Source organism: Stegastes partitus, unplaced genomic scaffold (assembly GCF_000690725.1).
Source record: "Stegastes partitus isolate 25-593 unplaced genomic scaffold, Stegastes_partitus-1.0.2 Scaffold911, whole genome shotgun sequence".
NCBI classification, from domain to species: domain Eukaryota; kingdom Metazoa; phylum Chordata; class Actinopteri; family Pomacentridae; genus Stegastes; species Stegastes partitus.
Genome location: NW_007578642.1, coordinates 59,156 through 65,578, shown reverse-complemented (window position 1 = coordinate 65,578; position 6,423 = coordinate 59,156). Strand labels below are relative to the sequence as shown.

Genomic DNA, 6,423 nt, shown 5'->3' with positions numbered 1-6,423 from the left:
AGGGGGAGGGGCTCAAAGGGGGAGGGGCTCAGACGGGTGTGTACAGGTGAAGGAAAACAACAGGAAGTTGGTTCTGATCAGCTCCTGTCAGAGATACTTTCTGTTGAGTCCTGAGCAGACAGGAAGCGGTTCATGATGTTGGCACCTGATGGACCACAGCTCAGTATCAGCATCAGGGTTTACTGCTTCACCGTTTGCTGTCATGTCAGAAGTAGAAACAGCCACAGACTGACTCTGGTTGTCAGGAGCTGATTCATCCATAAGCAAACAGACTCAGTGATGTCTGAGCATCAGTCAGGAGCTGCTATGAGGAGACCAGCTGAGACCAGATGTATGTCCCTGAAACAACCGTCTTCATCCTAAAACTCAGCTTTAATTTATCACTTCCACCCTCCGTCTGAACTTGTGACCCGCGGTGATGAAACTCTGAGTCAGTCTGGATTCTTCACATTGTGCCGATGTTCTGACCTTTAGCTGCTTCGGCTCCGTTATGAAACCAGCTGAAACTCCTCCGGCTCAGGAGAAGCTTCACAGCGTTTCATAAGGAGCTCGTGGGGCTGCTGCTGTGACGACATCTCACACATTCAGTCATCTTTTTTAAAGAACCCGTAGATCTAATTACTTCACACTGACCTGGATGGAACTCAGATTCCTTCAGATGTTTTCAGAACTCGTTAAACATCTCTGGACTTTACTCGCGCCGTGTTCGAGCTTGAGGATGTTTCTGACCGGTTCTGACCAGTCAGAGCTTGACTGTCATCAGGTAGGAGGAGCCAGTGACCAACTTCCTGAAACCAAAACAGTGAACAGTCAGATACTGGCTGGCCGTCGCCATGGTTACGGTCTCTGTGCTCCTATTGGCTGCTTGTAGGTGTCTTTTTGTTGAACTTTGTCAGATGCAGCATCAGTAGTGGGTGTTTCAGTCCCGATGCTCCACGACTAGCGACGTCACAAACGTCCTGATCTGATGTGTTTCATGTTTAGCGCTGCTGATACCGATCCCCGTATGTTACTCACCTCACGTACTGTAGACCAGCTGCAGTACCTGGTTGATCCACCAGGTGGAGCCTCTCCCTGTTTAGTCCTGTAGAGACCAGAGGAGGCGTCACTCAGAGCAGAGAGCATTGTGGGAGTTTAGCAGCACCGGGACCATGACGGAGACTCTGAGGAGGTTCATGGCCTCCGATGAGAGCTCATGTTTTCATCTCATTTTAACTTTACTTTTACTGCACTAATTCACAACAACAGCTGAAGGAGCGGTGAGCTGAAGACTGGACAGAATTAACAGACACCAAACAGACCCGGTTCCTCCTGAGCAGCACCAGTGGGAGGAGCAGCTCTGGCAGAACCGGGCTCAAGGAGGGAACGGCTGCCCGGACCGGTCGGGGTGAGAACAAACAGTAGAGCAACCAACCGCAGAGACAGAAGGCGTTGTTATCGCTGGTTGGCCGGCGTAACCATGGCGACGGCGACAGGAAGTCACGTGTCTGTGGTCGGAACAAACTGACGGCATCTGGAAAACTTTATTAGTCACAGAATGATTCATTGATTATTGATCGACAAGATCATTGAGTAAAGTTTGCATCCGTTTTCTAAACCAGTTCAGAAACTCGCTGCTGTTGTTCACCTGCTCAGTAGCTATCAGTTTATAAAGTTTANTATGTTACACATCGCTACCTCTACTAGCTGTTAACATTATGAAAAGCTAACGTTACAAATTGCTAGCGTTAGTACCAGCTAGCATTACACACTGTTAACTTTACCGGCTGCTACCGTTACGGACTGGCAACGTTACTAGTAACTAACGTCACACACTGGTATCGTTACGTACTTTTCGCGTTATTAATAGCTAACGTTACAGACAGCTAAAGTTACTAGCTGCTAGCGTTACAAGCCGTTAACGTTACTGGCTGCTAGCAATACGAACTGTTGGCGTTACTAATAGCTAACGTTACAAACTGCGAGCATTAGTACTAGTTGACGTTACACACTGGTGTCGTTACATTCTGCTGGCGGTATGAACAGCTACCGTTACTAGCTGCTAACGTTACTAGCTGCTAACGTTACTAGCTGCTAACGTTACTGGCTGCTAACGTTACTAGCTGGTAACGTGACTAGCTGCTAACGTGACTAGCTGCTAACGTTACTAGCTGCCACCTATGGTGTGAAATGAGGCCCAGGTTCATGCAGAAGCTGCTCCAGACTCCTGAACAGTGGAACTTGACTTGTAATCTCTAGTTTCCGTTCAGAACGGAGCCGCACTTCCTGAGACTCTCCTGTAAAGTCATGTTTCCATTAATGTGTCCTTCATGAAGGCTAAACTGATCTAAAATAAGAACTAAATCATCTCTGGTGTCCTCCTAAACAGACACTAGAAGACGTCTCCCAGGTCACGCGAGTCGACCTGAACTCGTCCTGAACAGTGAAACACTCGATGGAGACACGCTTCAGCCTAAACCACTGGTTGACTTTAATTTCTCGTTAAATACCAGAAGAGTTCTCATAACGAGCAGAAACGTGGCCCAGAGTCACATTACAGTTGATTTAAACTCGTCTGTCAGGCCTGGTGTCCTGAGAACAACAGGAATATGATTTATATTATTTTTACTGGAGGAGAAAACGTTTCCCAGATCGATGTGGATCCAAACAGTGTGAACACAGTGGACACAGCTTTATAACCAAGTGGAGTTTCTATGAGTCCCTGTGGACAGAGGAGAGCGACTGAAAATGAAAACAGATTCTAGTGAAAGTATGAATGAATGTGAGACAGATTAACGCTGATCCAGTCAGACATCTAATTAGCTTACAGCCGGTGTTCAGTCTCCTGTGAATGAGGTCGAATGCAGTTTTTAGAAGAGTTAAAGTCTGTTAAACACGCAGTAACACGGCTGGTAATTTACTGATTAAAACGTCTGATATCCGTATTTTCCCTTCAATAGTGACAAACCGTGTGAGTAGGAGGACGTCATTGTGGGCGTTGGGAAGCTCTGGTTTACATTCTTCAACATTTTCTATTATTCATGGATCAAACTACTGATTATTGATCCACTGACAGATTCATCAACATTGAAAATAATTGTCTACATTAAAAAAAAAACTATTATGGTATGAAAATAAGACTTTTAAGACTCTTGAGATGGAACCATAGAAACATGATTTTATCTGCTGACGCTTCACACAGACTGTAGATATAGATATAGATATGATTATGTAACTGTGGTGTTGTTTGGCTGGTTGGACCACATCAGACACTCAGCTGATGGTTCAGTCGGCTGCAGCTCACTGATCATTACATCATTGATTATTATTGATTGTTATCATTGGTCTTTAAAATGACAGTAAATAGTGAACGATGCACATAAACAACTTCCAGTTTTCTTTGTCCGTTAACGGTCATTAAACCTTCGTGTTTGGGAAGCTGGAGGAGAAACTCTGACGTTTGTTCGGATTCCTGATTCCTGAGAGGTGGTGAATGTGCCAGCTGGGTTTGGCTCAGGTGAGCTCACCTGTAGCAGTCTAACCTGTCTGGGTGTGACGTCAGCGTCGGGTCAAAGTCCTCTGATTGGCTGCTGTCACAGCTCAGGCTTCACCTTTGGTCGCAGTCGGCCGAGCCAGCGGTTCACCTGCAGCAGGTGTGTCAGTGTGAGAACCAGGAAGCAGCTCCTTATCGGACCAGCTCGAGACAGTAAAGAGTCCGAACGGGCTTCACGTCACGGCGCTGATACCATCTGAGATTATCTCCAGTTTGACTTTATCTGGTGATGAGTCACGTCATTGTGAGGCTCATCATCGGGTTGGTTCAGCGCCGAGCTTCTGGAGCTTCTGGCTGTTTTCTGTCTCGTGTTCCTTCACTGAGGTTCATGTTTCAGCATAAAGTCCTGCAGCTCTGAGGAACCAGAACATGAAGGAGGAGACAGAACTCAGTCAGAATGAAGAACCCTTTTATTTTGGGGAACCCGGTGGAGGAAACGTTTTCTTTTGGGCTGATTTTCAGATGAGACATTTTGATGACATGAACCAGTTTTAAGCTGGTTGTTGTTTTTTTCTTCTGCCACAGAATCTAAAATTCAGCGGTGGTTTCTGTTTTCACGGTTTCTGGCTGATAGGAGACGTTGTTTTGATGTTTTTTAAAGGAAACACGTCTTTCTAACCTGTTGGCAGGTGTTGGAGCTGATGGTAGATGTTGTTCACCACATCAGGTCTGATTCACTCACTGACAGGTTTGAACAGCGTCATTATTCATGTTCTGACATCGAGACGCTCTTCAGAATGAGATGTTCTGTGATTTAGTGGTGAACCAAAGTGTTCCAGAACGTCCACAACGTCCTGTTTGATGAGACTATTAACCTCAGGTTCTGAGTCAACATGGCCGACTGTTGATGGAGGAAGTATTCCCTACAAACTATAACACACAGAGAACATGGATCCTCTGAAGCTCCACTCATCAGGAACATGAACCAGAAGCTGGCGGTCCTTCAGCAGGCCTCTTTAGGCCGTGTTGATGTTAAACTGACTGAAGTAAAGACAATAAGTTCCTGGTACGTGTGACGGCAGCGTTTGAGTGTCTGATGTTTCCTGTAAAGGAGGAAGTTTGGAGACGAGGCAGCAGAAGCTGGTTTCACTGAACCAGATCTGAGTGGAACAGAGAAGTGAGAAGTTTCACCTCCTCTGACCTTCATGCAGCTTCAGCTGGGCTCAGATCCCACTGAAGCTCCGTGATGCCATCTGTTCGGAGCGCAGAGCCGTAATTTGACAGATCAGATGTCGGCGGAGGAATCTGCAGGAATGTCCCGGCTTGAAAAAACATAATTGGAATCCCATTTATTGAGCTGAAGTGGAACATGATGTTAGCGACGCAGCCGGAGGCTCCAGCTGCTGCTAGAACATCCAGTCAGGCTGCAGTTGTCCTGCTGCTGCTCAGCTTCAACCCCGTTTCCTCTTTACTTCACATCCTTTACTTTATCACTTCTACTGTACACGTCATGTGGAGCTTTAAATTTAGAAGCAGCAGTGATCTAAGCTGTTTGTCTGCCTGTGAATGTAGGACGACCAGCACACAGCTGCCTTTGTTTTACCCTGAACTCACTCAGATCTGAAAAATGAAACTGATATTTATAGTCTAACGTCCTCATGACACGATGCTGTAACCAAACAGAGCAGCAGCAGCTCAGACAAACGTCTCAGTTCACATGTTAGTCGTTTAAAAGGAGTCACATGGAGGCAGAGTTCAGGAGCCTCAGTTTGCATAAAAGCTGATTTAAGTGAGATTTTTAAATTAAGTCATTGTCTTTGACATGTCAACAAAATGTGGGCTGCAGGTGGCGCTGTGGTTAGCACTGTTAGCACTGTTAGCGCAGTTGGGCATCTTCTATGTGATCTGGACAGCCCCCAGACTGAAGCGATGGTACCCGTCCTGTTGATCAGTGCAGTGGTCCAGAGAGCCCCACATGAACCAACCACCATGTAGATGTGCTGATACCGGGCCAGACTGGTGCAGGTCTCTGGTGCCGTCTGATGAGCGTTCATTCAGACTGACACCTAAACAGGGTTCTGAGCTCCAGCGTTGTTTCCCTGAAGCTCCAGAGCAGAGGAGCAGTGATCATAGAGAGACAGCAGCTGGAATAAGGCAGAATGAACCCGTTTGGAGGAGACGTGTCCGGCGCTGCAGAGGAACCTTCTCATTATGCTGCTGCTGCTGCAGGAGGAGGAACATGTTGGGGGGTTTTCTGTGAGTCGACGGTAACTGCAGGTTTTACAACACGAGGGAATTTCCTGCTGCAGAGCTGTGAGTCAGCTGCAGAGAGGACGGTTAGCCAACACATCATTACAGATCGCTTTATTACCAGACGCTGCTCCGCTCTGACATCCACGAGCTTCTGCTGAACTCGGGTTTGTCTCACCGACCGGCCAGAGCCGCTGCTGCTGGTTCCACTGGTTCCACTGGGTTCTATCAGTAAATTCTACATTGTAGGATTAAATGTTTTCATGTTGGCTTCAAGGAATGATTATATCCATTTTTAAAATGTCCTGATTCAGGTGATTCTCTGACACCAGCGATCAAGATGTATGTTCAGCCGTTCATTCATGTATTTGTTGAACACACTCAGCCTCATGTTTACTGGTCAGAGTCTCACACAGTCAACACAGACACGCCTCCGATCAAACAGCAGCACAAGACAAACACGCTGGCATCAGATTAAACCTCAATCTGACAACAGCAATGTAGGACTGAACGGTGAGACCGAATATCAGAGAGAACTTCTGTCTGGTTCGACTCAGACCGACCTGCAGGTTTCACTTTGATCAATAAAGTGTGTCTTCACCAGTTTAACAGCGGCTCAGTCAGTGTTGGTGTTTAGTCCCAGCCAGAGGCTCAGAAAAGAGGAACCAGTGGCTCAGTGCTGTCCATGGACCTTCCCTTAA

The 6,423-nt window shown here is 46.7% G+C and overlaps 1 protein-coding gene across 1 annotated transcript in view; it reads left to right on the top strand.

The window, feature by feature from the left end:
* Positions 1-6,423, top strand: part of dusp16 (dual specificity phosphatase 16) — a 31,737-nt gene that overhangs the window by 14,910 nt on the left and 10,404 nt on the right. The gene's annotated exons all lie outside the window — the stretch shown is intronic.